This window comes from Emys orbicularis, chromosome 6 (assembly GCF_028017835.1).
Source record: "Emys orbicularis isolate rEmyOrb1 chromosome 6, rEmyOrb1.hap1, whole genome shotgun sequence".
Classification (NCBI taxonomy): Eukaryota; Metazoa; Chordata; order Testudines; family Emydidae; genus Emys; species Emys orbicularis.
In genome coordinates this window covers 86,378,479-86,392,490 of record NC_088688.1, presented here as the reverse complement: position 1 = coordinate 86,392,490, position 14,012 = coordinate 86,378,479, and the positions used below count along the sequence as shown (strand labels likewise).

At 42.9% G+C, this 14,012-nt stretch overlaps 1 protein-coding gene across 1 annotated transcript in view; it reads right to left on the bottom strand.

Moving 5' to 3' along the window:
* Positions 1 to 14,012, bottom strand: part of CNTNAP4 (contactin associated protein family member 4) — a 342,427-nt gene that overhangs the window by 309,781 nt on the left and 18,634 nt on the right. The window lies entirely within an intron of this gene.

Here is a 14,012-nt window from a genome sequence, read left to right as displayed (position 1 = left end):
CATCGTGTGATCAGTCTCCACATTCCTCTTCCCACGAGGCCGACAACACACATGTGCAAAGAGGGAGACTGCATAAGATAATGCTGAGAGGATCAGCATTAATTTATGCATGGCAATCCTTGAAGGTGTGATGAATGATTGGAGGGTGAGGGCACTTACCTAGACTCCATCCCCACAACTCAGACACTCCAAAGAGGCCCAAACACACAGAAGTTGCACAGAGGGATTACTACCAAGTAGCAGGAAGAGAGATCTCTAAGATGCTCAGCTCTTTTCTCTTACAAAACTTTTTCAGTAGTGGGGGAGGAGTAGAGAGGATTATCTGGTTCTTAGTGTCAAAACCAAAAGTCTTTAGTACAAATTGTGTACAATACAGAAAGACAAAAATCATGCACTGGCAGAAAGACTGTATAACAATTTGGCAATTTCCACCTCTAATTTTTATGACTGTATACACCAAAATTGTCAAACTCATTTTACAGAGTGTGTGACTAATTCCATTATTAGGCTTATGTATTAACCTGACTCCAGAACAGATCCCCTCTCGATATCAATGGGAGGTTTGTACTGAGATAAAATGACCAGCAATGAAATAGTTAACATAGACTTTTGAAGTGGCGTCACTAGATTGTAAAATTAACATCCCCCCCCCACCTCAGGAGATGAATGGGGGAGGGGGAGATCACAACTCTAAAGACATTATTTCAGGATATCTGCAGACTCAGGCAGACGTATCTGTTTATACCCCCTTCATATTGGAATTTCATCTTCATCATCATCAGAGCTAGAAGTTCTGTCTGATATTGTGTCAATTTTGGTTTTAATTAATTGGATTTTTAAGCAGTTCATGTACCTAGAGAAAATACACTTTATAAAATTAACAAATCAATGCATAAATATTTAATAACTGACATATTTTACCAGAGGCATATTTTTATAACTAAATCCCTCTTAATTAAGTATCAGAGGGGTAGCCGTGTTAGTCTGAATCTGTAAAAAGCAACAGAGGGTCCTGTAGCACCTTTAAGACTAACAGAAGTATTGGGAGCATAAGCTTTCGTGGGTAAGAACCTCACTTCTTCAGATGCAAGTAATGGAAACCTCCAGAGGCAGGTATAAATCAGTATGGAGATAACGAGGTTAGTTCAGTCAGGGAGGGTGAGGTCCTCTGCTAGCAGTTGAGGTGTGAACACCAAGGGAGAAGAAACTGCTTCTGTAGTTGGATAGCCATTCACAGTCTTTGTTTAATCCTGATCTGATGGTGTCAAATTTGCAAATGAACTGGAGCTCAGCAGTTTCTCTTTGGAGTCTGGTCCCGAAGTTTTTTTGCTGTAAGACGGCTACCTTTACATCTGCTATTGTGTGTCCAGGGAGGTTGAAGTGTTCTCCTACAGGTTTTTGTATATTGCCATTCCTGATATCTGACTTGTGTCCATTTATCCTCTTGCGTAGTGACTGTCCAGTTTGGCCAATGTACATAGCAGAGGGGCATTGCTGGCACATGATGGCATATATAACATTGGTGGACGTGCAGGTGAATGAGCCGGTGATGTTGTAGCTGATCTGGTTAGGTCCTGTGATGGTGTTGCTGGTGTAGATATGTGGGCAGAGTTGGCATCGAGGTTTGTTGCATGGGTTGGTTCCTGAGTTAGAGTTGTTATGGTGCGGTGCGTGGTTGCTGGTGAGAATATGCTTAAGGTTGGCAAGTTGTCTGTGGGCGAGGACTGGCCTGCCTCCCAAGGTCTGTGAAAGTGAGGGATCATTGTCCAGGATGGGTTGTAGATCACTGATGATGCGTTGGAGAGGTTTAAGCTGAGGACTGTAGGTGATGGCCAGTGGAGTTCTGTTGGTTTCTTTTTTGGGCCTGTCTTGTAGCAGGAGGCTTCTGGGTACATGTCTGGCTCTGTTGATTTGTTTCTTTATTTCCTTGTGTGGGTATCGTAGTTTTGAGAATGCTTGGTGAAGATCTTGTAGGTGTTGGTCTCTGTCTGAGGGGTTGGAGCAGATGCGATTGTACCTCAGTGCTTGGCTGTAGACGATGGATCGTGTGGTGTGTCCGGGGTGGAAGCTGGAGGCATGAAGGTAGGTGTAGCGGTCGGTGGGTTTTCGGTATAGGGTGGTGTTAACGTGGCCATCGCTTATTTGTACGGTGGTGTCTAGGAAGTGGACCTCCCGTGTAGATTGGTCCAGGCTGAGGTTGATGGTGGGGTGGAAGCTGTTGAAATCGTGATGGAATTCTTCCAGGGTCTCCTTCCCATGGGTCCAGATGATGAAGATGTCATCAATGTAGCGTAGGTAGAGAAGGGGCGTGAGTGGACGAGAGCTGAGGAAGCGTTGTTCCAGGTCAGCCATAAAAATGTTGGCATATTGTGGGGCCATGCGGGTGCCCATAGCGGTGCCACTGGTCTGGAGGTATATATTGTCTTAAGTAATTACACTCCTATGAGGGCTAAAAATACATGTAGCCTTTTTGTGCATCTGAGTCCTGATTGATTAGATGCACTGGCTCAGCAGGGACAAAATGCAAAAATTGGTTAACTGGTTATCTAATATGAAACTGAAAAACTGCTCAATGGGAATTCAGAGCTTAGATAAATAATCTTCCTGCCTCCTATGCTCATCTCCCTATCTGTCTAATGGGTCCACATAATCCAGCAGGCATCACTAAAAATCTAGTGGACTAGAATAATCTCCACTAAATGGCAACAAAATTGGGAGGTCAAAAGGGTCCTGAATATGGATATCTAGTATTACATAACAAGCCAAAAAATGTCATGAGGGTGGTTCAGGGAAATTTTGAATGATCATATTGTTCTATGATGTAATTACTGTTAGTAGAAATAAATATTTTTACTATTAACATAATATAAATAAGAGGAAGATCTTTCTGGTCAATATCATTAGTACACAGAATGACATTTAATAAGTAAAATATATTATATTAAAGAACTTCTCAAACATTACTATTGCAATATTTAACATATATCAGTCCAAATCCTGTTGAGTTTACAAACTTGAGTAGTTTCACTGAGCTATATCATTTCGTATATTTTTAAGATGGACTACTCACAGATACTAATGAGATTATTAAAGTTGGGTGCAAATGGGAATTTCCATCCCTTTGAATATTTTGATATTTGTTTTGTCCCAAATTCAGAAGAAAAGTTGAAATAGTGAAAGTTTTTATGGAACAAAACATTCAAAAAAAATTAAATGTGGAGCTGTAGAAACATTTCACTTCTAGTCAGTTTGATGTTAAGCTGCATCTACTTATAGTGCAGAGGTGCCTCATGCCTTCATTCTTCCTAGGGGGCCAGACTCCCTGATTGGACTACCCCTCCCATAATGCAACACTGTCATGTGTTTCTCATGATGCACCATGCAACTCAGTCAGGGGAGAAATGGCAGTGCATCATAGATGTACTCCAGTCAAAGAACCCAGCACGTAGTAGAGAACGGAGGCATGACGCATCCAAACCACAGCTCTCAGGGCATGGTGGCACTTTAGAATTATACAATTTGAAGTAGAACTGACCCCAAATGAAATGTTTTGGTTCATTTGAACAAACTGAAATTTAGATTCAGGTCAAACTGAACCAAAAGTAAATATTTCTTTTTGCTATTTTTTTTTTTTGATGAAAAACAATTTGTTTTGGCAAAATCAAAAATTACCCAGCCAGCTCTAGAGATGATCTATGTAAAAAACAATAGTAAAAGGTAGCCCAGTGACTTCACTGGGATTACTTATGTGTGAGGCAAGTGGAGTTTGGCCCTAAAAGGTTACAGATTTTAACAATATTGAAAAAATAAATGAAAAAAAAATAGTAAAAAGCTGATCGCAGAGGAGATGACTGATCTGCTCAATACTAAAAGTATTTAATTTATGAATGAATTCAAGACAACTACCTGAAATCCATTATAGCCCATACTGTCTTCATCCATCATTTATCCATTCATTTCAGGTGATTATTTTAAAATATTTATTTTTTGCAGGTCCAACATCAGTTTGAATAGGAAGTTGAATGGAAGCAGCATCTGGCAGCCTTCATCTGAGCTGTTAGAACACTTGTAAATTTCAGCTATACCTATCAGCTGAGCTGGAATGGCTGTTTTTCAATATCAGCCCATGAACTCCTACAGTCCACATGCCAATTTACAGCACAACAGATCTATGAGGCCAAATTCTTCTCTCAGTTACATGAACACAGCCCCATTAATCTCAATACTGCAATGATAGCTTATCCAGTATAATTGAGAGCAATATTTAGGCAATCATCTTCAGTAGACTCTGGCATGGAGTAGTACAGAACACTAAACAATGCTACACAAGTGGTATCTACAGTACAATTGTAGAAAAAGGTGTCTGACAACACAGAAATAACATGTGACTATGTCATGTACCAAAAACTGAACTGAACTGAACATACATCCCTAAGATATTCAGAGATGTAAATGAGGGCAGAATTTGTCCCTCAGTAACACAACTTTTTATTTCCTAGGCATTAAAAACAAAGCCTGAATAATTGGTTTTATATGGCAAATTTCAGAGGCAATGGTGACTGGTTGTTCCACACCCTGTATTTGGGATCGTTGATCGACATAAGCACAGATCCAGTAGTTCCCATTCCAGATCCCTGTCACTGGTCCCATTCACATTAACTGTTAGACCCAGCAGCAAGCCACCACTCCTCCTCCCCATGGGACACCCATTCATTTATGTTCTGTCTCCTCCCTTTTCAAGGGGCGGGGGGTTTAAATAGTTTACATGGCCTTTTGTGAGGGAGAATTTCACCCTTTGGAAAGAGAGTCTCATCTCATTTGACTGGATAGAAAACAAGTCTCAGTATCAGAACCTGTGTGCTTCTATGGTTATTCATAGTCTTACCATGAGGGATGTTTGTTATTATAAGAGATACAGCAATAAAAATAATGTACTACAATAATGGAAAGACTCAAGAAGGTAAGAATTAAAGAATGGTATATGGTATGATCTATTAGCTAGAGAGAGAGGTGGCTGATTGAATGTGCTAATGGTGCCATAAATATTAGTGGAAAAATCCATGCTTGGAGAAGGGCTATTTCAGGACTGAGATCTTGCACAAAATGCTGTAGTTTTGGCTGCCTGTAAATAAGTTTTATATTCTTCATTTTGCAGGGTCCTAAGATCCCTAGCTTTTGGAGAAAGGATTCGTGGAGCACCTGCCAGGAAAAAATAAATAAATGAAAAGTTGGCTCCCGTGATGTCAAGGCTGCTTCCCCACTCTGAACTTTAGGGTACAAATGTGGGGGCCTGCATGAAACTTCTAAGTTTAACTACCAGCTTAGGTCTGGTCCGCTGCCACCACTCCCAAAGTGCTAATTCCCTTCCCTGGGTAGCCTTGGGAGACTCTTCACCAATTCCCTGGTGAATACAGATCCAAACCCCTTGGATCTTAGAACAAGGAGAAATTAACCATCCCCCCTCCTTTCTCCCACCAACTCCTGGTGGATCCAGATACAACCCCCTTGGATCTAAAAACAAGGAAAAAATCAATCAGGTATTAAGAAAAAGGCTTTTAATTAAAGAAAAGAAAGGTAAAAGAAAACCCTCTGGGAGAGATTAGCATACCAGCTACTCTCACAGACAACAGATTCCAAACACAGAGGATGTTCCCCTGGGCAAACCCTTAGTTACACAAAAAAATACCCAAAATACCCAATTTGACTATTCCTTTAATTGCACAAGACAGGTTACAAAGAAATAAACATAAACCTATGTATTTCCTTCACTAATACTCACTACTTAATAAGAGGCTGAATTCTGGAGCTTCCCCACTCAGGTCCAAAGTGAAACTCCACAGACAAAGGGGACTTTCCTCCTTCCCTTTGAACCATCTTGTCCTCCCATTGGTTCCTCTGGTCAGGTGTCAGCTAGGCTAGGTGAACTTCTTAACCCTTTACAGGTAAAAGAGGCATTAACCCTTAACTATCTGTTTATGACACGCCCCCCAAATCTCAGACAGTGTTGGACCGCACTGGCTGTGATTTCTTTCTAAACTTTAGAATAAACAGATTAATAAAACACATGCACCCTTACATATACTACTACTTAGGTAAAAACTACACGATTTTTCACATTTCAAGGATGATTTTAACCAGTTGATTCTGGGAAACTTTCACGGGGAGAGTGCATCAGCCACTTTGTTAGAAGCCCCTGAAATGTGTTGAATTTCAAAGTCAAAATCTTGAAGAGCTAAACTCCACCGAAGAAGTTTTTTGTTTTTTCCCTTGGCGGTATGAAGCCACGTTAGCGCAGCATGGTCGGTTTGTAGTTGGAAACGCCGTCCCCAAACGTATGGGCGTAGCTTTTCCAGGGCGTACACAATGGCATAGCATTCTTTTTCGCTGATTGACCAGTGGCTTTCCCTCTCAGACAGTTTCTTGCTGAGAAACACAACAGGATGGAATTCTTGATCCGGTCCTTCCTGCATTAAAACTGCTCCCACACCACGCTCGGATGCATCTGTGGTTACTAGGAATGGTTTGTCAAAGTCTGGGGCCCTTAGCACAGGGTCAGACATGAGTGTCGCCTTAAGCTGGTTAAAGGCCTTTTGACACTCATCAGTCCGCTGAACTGCATTTGGCTGTTTCTTTCTGGTTAGGTCTGTCAGTGGGGCGGCGATTTGGCTGTAGTGTGGTACAAATCGCCTATAATATCCAGCCAAGCCTAAGAAGGATTGGACCTGTTTCTTTGACTTTGGAACCGGCCACTTTTGGATAGCATCCACTTTGGCCTGTAGGGGATTTATAGTTCCTTGACCCACCTGGTGCCCCAGGTAAGTCACTCTCTTTTGGCCTATTTGACACTTTTTAGCCTTAACAGTTAGTCCTGCCTGCCTGATGCGCTCGAAGACTTTTTCCAGGTGCTCCAGGTGTTCTGCCCATGAATCAGAAAAAATGGCCACATCATCGAGGTAGGCAACTGCAGATTCTTCCAGTCCCGCTAGGAGACCATCTACAAGTCTTTGGAAGGTGGCGGGTGCATTTTGCAGCCCGAAAGGGAGTACATTGAATTCATACACCCCTGCCTGGGTGACAAAGGCTGACCTTTCCTTGGCGGGTTCATCTAGTGGTACTTGCCAGTACCCCTTGGTTAAGTCTAAGGTAGAGATGAATTGGGCATGTCCCAATTTCTCCAATAGCTCATCTGTGCGTGGTATTGGATAGTTGTCAGGACGAGTTACAGCATTTAGCTTATGGTAGTCCACGCAAAAGCGTATTTCCCCATCTGGTTTGGGAACTAGAACCACTGGAGATGCCCATGCACTGCTAGAGGGGCGGATTATACCCATCTGTAGCATGTCCTGGATCTCCCTTTTTATAGCAGTTTGGGCATGAGGTGACTCCCGGTAGGGTGGGGTTCTAATTGGGTGAGCATTACCTGTGTCAATGGAGTGGGGTATGCCTGTTCGGTCCGTCCTGGGGTGGCTGAGAACATTGGCGCAAAGCTAGTGCACAGCTCCTTGATCTGCTGCCGCTGCAGACGTCCACGGGTTGCGGAGAGGTTCACCTCTTCCACGCTACCGTCACTTTTTCCTTTGTAGTAGACACCTTCAGGCCACTCCGCGTCATCTGTTTCCTGGGCTGTAAACTGGAAAATCTTTAATTCTCTGGAATAAAAGGGCTTAAGAGAATTAACATGGTATACGTTAGGCTTTATGTTGGAGGTGGGGGATGCTATGAGATAGTTAACAGCTCCTAGGCGCTCCTGGACCGTGAATGGTCCTTCCCACGACGCTTCCATTTTATGGGCCTGGAGCACCTTTAAGACCATGACTTGGTCTCCTACTTTGAAGGACCGTTCTCGGGAATGTTTATCATACCAGGCCTTTTGCTCTTCCTGAGCATCCTTTAGGTTTTCTTTAGCAAGGACTAAAGAGAGTCGGAGGGTGCTTTGTAGGTTGCTTACAAAGTCTAGAATGTTAGTTCCTGGAGAAGGCGTAAACCCCTCCCATTGCTGCTTCACCAACTGTAATGACCCCTTAACCTCGCGGCCATACACAAGTTCAAATGGTGAAAACCCTAAACTGGAATGTGGTACAGCCCTGTAGGCAAAAAGCAACTGCTGCAACACTAGGTCCCAATCATTGGTGTGTTCATTTACGAATTTACGTATCATGGCCCCCAAAGTTCCATTAAACCTCTCCACCAGGCCATTGGTTTGATGGTGGTAAGGGGTGGCAACCAAGTGATTCACCCCATGAGCTTCCCACAGGTTTTTCATGGTCCCTGCCAGGAAATTAGTTCCCGAATCTGTAAGGATGTTGGAGGGCCAACCTACCCTGGTAAAAATGTCTGCTAATGCCTGGCACACACTTTTAGCCCTGGTGTTGCTTAGAGCTACTGCTTCCGGCCATCGGGTAGCAAAATCCATGAAAATCAGTATGTACTGCTTTCCTCTGGGTGTCTTCTTTGGGAAAGGACCCAGAATATCCACAGCTACTCACTGAAATGGGACCTCAATTATGGGTAGTGGCTGGAGAGGGGTTTTGACCTGGTCTTGGGGCTTTCCCACTCATTGGCACACCTCACAAGACCGGACATAATTAGCAACGTCCTTGCCCATTCCCTCCCAGTGGAAGGACTTCCCCAACCGGTCTTTGGTTCCGTTCACCCCAGAATGGCCACTGGGATGATCATGGGCTAAGCTCAAGAGCTTTACCCGATACTTAGTGGGAACTACCAACTGTCTTTGAGGATGCCAGCCTTCCTGGTGTCCACCAGAAAGAGTCTCCTTGTATAAAAGTCCTTGTTCTACAAAAACCGGGATCGGTTAGAAGAGCTGAGAGGTGGTGGGGTGCTCCGTGCCGCCGCCCAAGCTTTCTGAAGGCTGTCATCTGCTTCCTGCTCGGCCTGGAACTGTTCCCTTGATGCTGGAGACATCAGTTCCTCCTTGGATTGTGGACTTGGGCTTGGTCCCTCTGGAAGCGATGCAGGTGCTGGGGCTGTTTCCGCTGTCCGCTGGTGCACTATGTTGTATTTCAGGCTCTGGCTGAGCCTCTTGGGTAGGGTTATCTGCTGCTTCTGCCAGTTCAGGCTCGCTGGTGCCCTCTGGTGTTGGAGTTGTAGATGGGTTTGCAAACGCTGTACTCAGTGCTGGCAATGGTTCTGGCGCTGGTTGTGTTGCCAGTTCCAGTTCTGGGACTGGCTTTGGCTGGGTCTCTGGGATTGGATCCACTACGGCTGTTGCAGTCGTTGGCAGGGGATCCGGTTCCACCACCTTTGTCTGGGTCTCTGGTAACACCGACAGGGCCCTGGTGGACGGCTCAGGAACAGGGATGGGTGTGAAAGCTTGCTTAGCCTGGCTGCGGGTGACTATTCCCACCCTCTTGGCTAGCTTCACATGGTTGGCCAAGTCTTCCCCCAGCAGCATGCGGATGGGATAATTGTCATAGACTGCAAAAGTCCACATTCCTGACCAGCCCTTGTACTGGACATGCAACTTGGCTGTAGGCAAGGTTACAGACTGTGACATGAAGGGTTGAATTGTCACTGGAGCCTCTGGGTTGATGAGTTTGGGGTCCACTAGGGATTGGTGGATAGTTGACACTTGTGCCCCAGTGTCCCTCCACGCGATAACCTTCTTTCCGCCCACTCTCAAGGTTTCCCTTCGCTCCAAGGGTATGAGAGAGGCATCTGGGCCTGGGGATCTTTGGTGTGATTGTGGTGTAATGAACTGTAATCGGTTGGGGTTCTTGGGGCAGTGGGCCTTTATATGTCCCAGTTCATTACATTTAAAACGTCGTCCTGCTAAGGTATCACCGGGGCGATGTTGGTTTGTGGAGACTGGTGTGGTGGGGTGAGAAGGCGTCTGGGGTTTCCCTTGGGATGTAGGTGGAGCCTTGGGTTGTCCCCCGTGATAAGGTTTTGTTTCGGGTTGCCCCTTCTTATATTCGCTCCAACTGCTACTTGTTTTTTTCTTTTCTGCCACCTCCACCCATTTGGCTCCAATCTCCCCCGCCTCGGTTACAGTTTTGGGCTTCCCATCTAGGATGTACCTTTCTATTTCCTCAGGAACACCCTCTAAAAACTGCTCCATTTGCATTAGGAAGGGCAACTCTTCTGTAGATTTAACATTTGCTCCTGATATCCAGGCATCCCAATTTTTCCCAATGTGGTAGGCATGTCGGGTAAATGACACGTCTGGTTTCCACCTTAGGGCCCTGAACCGCCGACGGGCATGCTCAGGTGTTAGCCCCATTCTGATTCTGGCCTTGTTTTTAAAAAGTTCATAACTGTTCATGTGTTCCTTAGGCATTTCAGCTGCCACCTCTGCTAAAGGTCCACTGAGCTGCGGCCTCAGCTCTACCATGTACTGGTCTGTAGTGATGCTGTACCCAAGGCAGGCCCTTTCAAAATTTTCTAAGAAGGCCTCAGTATCATCGCCTGTCTTGTAGGTGGGGAATTTTCTGGGATGGGAAGCGGTACCTGGAGAGGGGTTGCTAGGGTTGGCTGGATTATTCTGCCTAGCCCTTGCTAATTCCAGGTCATGCTTCCTCTCTTTTTCCCTCTCCTCCATCTCTTTTTGTTTTTGCTCCATCTCTTTTTCTTTCAGCTCCATCTCTTTTTGCCTTAGTTCCATCTCTTTTTGGTTTTCCTCCATAGCTCTTTTGTGTGCAGCCTCAGCCATCTGTCTGTTATGTTCCTTTTCATTCTCCTCAGCCTGGAATTTGGCTAATTCTAGGTCCTGTTGCAAAGTTCTTTTTTCTTTGCCTGACATTTTCCCCCTGGTCTACCTTAGCTATCTGGGGAGGAGTGGGGGGGAAGGAAACAGCTTGGAATCTTTGGTTACTGTAATGTGACTCTTAAAAAAAAACAAGTAAAACAGGCTTTTGTGACTTGTCTTGGCAATGTTAATGACCCTCCAGTGCTCACAGCTGGAGCTTCCCTCCTAACAAAAAGCCCTCTGTTAGAAGCTCTTATCTGTTTGCCTTCAGGGTATCTCTCCTTCACTGCTTCCCCAGCATCTCAAAGGAGGGAAAAAAATCTGGCTTTTGGTTCCTAAAAAAATCTCCCACCGCTGCCACCATGTCAAGGCTGCTTCCCCACTCTGAACTTTAGGGTACAAATGTGGGGGCCTGCATGAAACTTCTAAGCTTAACTACCAGCTTAGCTCTGGTCCGCTGCCACCACTCCCAAAGTGCTAATTCCCTTCCCTGGGTAGCCTTGGGAGACTCTTCACCAATTCCCTGGTGAATACAGATCCAAACCCCTTGGATCCTAGAACAAGGAGAAAAGAGGCATTAACCCTTAACTATCTGTTTATGACACGTGATATGGTAACTCTTCATCTCCCAATAGTGCTTATGGCAGTCATGTGCTTAGTTTCCTTTGCGCTGCACTGAATGCGTATCCATAAAAATTTATTCTTCAGAGTTTATGCATTTTTCAAATAATAAATAAAAACATTGGAAAATGTGTTTTCAACAACAAAAAATTCTAAAAACTGATAGCAGGGAGTCTAGTCAAATTCTATTCAAATTGTGTAAATTTTTTTTAAGCAATTTTTTTAACTTTTAGGTTTTCTTCACTTTCATTTTTTTTTTTAAACTTTACAACTTTTATTTTAACTTAAGAAACAGGCCTACTTATCTTCAGTACCACATTATAAAACCAATGATAGGGGAAAATATGTCAGGATAGGGTACCTTCTGGAACTTAATGTTAAATATTTCTCAAGTTTTAATTTTATTCACTGGTAATTTTTTTCTAGTTTCATTCAGTTAGGTACTATAGACTCAGAGACTTTAATGTCAGAAGGGATCATCATGATCATCTAGTCTGACCTCCTGCAAATTGCAGGCCACAGAATCTCACCCACCCACTATGATAGACCCCAACTTCTGGCTGAGTTACTGAAGTCCTCAAATCGTGGTTTAAAGACTTCAAGTTACAGAGACTCCACCATTTACACTAGCTTAAATCTGCAAGACCCACTGGTGCCCAATGCTGCAGAGGGAGACAAAAAAACCCAGGGCCTCTACCAATCTGACCCAGGGGAAAATTCCTTCCAGACCCCAATTATGATAATCAGTTACACCCTGAGTGTGTGGACAAGATCCGCCCCCAACCAGACACCTGGGAGAGAATTATCTGTAGTAACTCAGAGCCCTTCCCATCTAGTGTCCTATCACCCTTCACTGGAGACGTCTGCTGCTAGCAGTCACAAATCAACTACATGCCATTGTAGGCAGTCTCATCATACCATCCCCTCCATAAACTTATCAAGCTCAGTCTTGAAGCCAGTTAGGATTTTTGTCCCCACTACTCCCCTTGGAAGGCAGTTCCAGAACTTCACTCCTCTGACGGTTAGAAATCTTTGTCTACTTTGAATCCTAAACTTGTTGATGACCAGTTTATATCCATTTGTTCTTATATCAACATTGGCACTTAACTTAAATAACTCCTCCTCCTCCCTGGTGTTTATCCCTCTGATGTATTTTAAAAGAGCAATCATATCTCCCCTCAGTCTGCTTATGGTAAGACTAAACAAGCCAAGTTGTTTGAGTCTCCTCTCATAAAGTAGTTTTCCATTCCTCAGATCATCCTAGTAGCCCTTCTATGCACCTGTTCCAGTCTGAATTTGTCTTTCTTAAACATGGGAGACCAAAACTGCACACAGTATTCCAGATGAGGGCTCATCAGTGCCTTGTATAATGGTAACAACCACACTTCCCTGTCTCTACTGAAAATACCTTGCCTGATGCATGCTAGGACTTCATTAGCCTTTTTCACAGCTGCATCACATTGGCAGCTCATAGTCATCCTATGATCAACCAATACACCCAGCTCTTTCTCCTTCTCTGTCACTTCCAACTGATACATCCCCAGCTTATAGAAAAAAAATCTTGCTATTCCCTAAATACATGACTTTGCACTTTCCACTATTAAATTTCATCCCAGCACTATTAAATGACAGAATTTGTATTCTTGTTTAATGTAATTGTTAGCTAAAAGTTGCTAAAATGTACATAACAGTACCCTAAAAATTGGGCATGAGCCAAAGTAATTCTCAAAAAACAATCATTCCATTTAACTCATGTTTATTCAAACTTATAGGCCATTACTGATACAATGATGGAAAATTTAATCTTTTTAAAAATTTATATTGGGGAAAAATGCAAAATTAGATTGCTTCAACCTAAAGCAGTGTTTTCCCAGGATTCCCAATAAATAAATATATATGTATATGAATAACTTAACTACAGCTTGTTACTTTTTTACATATATAAGTTTTGGCTTTCAGAGTTTGAAACCTGATAAGATTTCGTATGGAAAATTACCTGTAACGGTTCAGAGCTGAATTAGCTTAAGTGAACACTTTACACAGTACAGGACATAACAAAAAAGCAATCATGTTTCAGTCAAACTCTACTCTGGGACTCAGTGACAAGGGGAGTCTCGAACACTGCAGGGCTCTAAGTTGGTTTTGTGGGATGAGTGTCCTAGTTTTGATGTACTAGTTTTACTAAATTCAAAGCACCTATTGATTCACAACAGTACTATTATGTTACTTATCCATCTTTGTGAAATCTAGATAAAGAAATTTATATAAAAATCAAAGTGAATCAAGAGAGACCACAATATGAAATAGGATTATTCTTCCATAATACAATAAAAAGCATGCAATTCATTATATGTCAAAGTAATTTCCAGAAACAATTGGTACATTTCAAAAGCAAACATTAAACATTTATAAAACCTCATCACTTATTTCATGAGGTAATTTAAAAAAGAACTCTGAGCACATATTGATTTTATAAAAACCCACTATTCACTGACCAGTTATTTTTAACATGAACATTGTGGTTATGTTTATTGATAAGATATTTCACTTATTGTAACAGCAACCCCATTTCTCTTTAAAGTAAAAAAAGTTTATTAAATATGGATTTTCTTTGCTTTCTCTCATATATAATTTTAGCCTTAAACTATAAAGAGTATGTTTTATACTCTGTCTCAAAATATGGTTT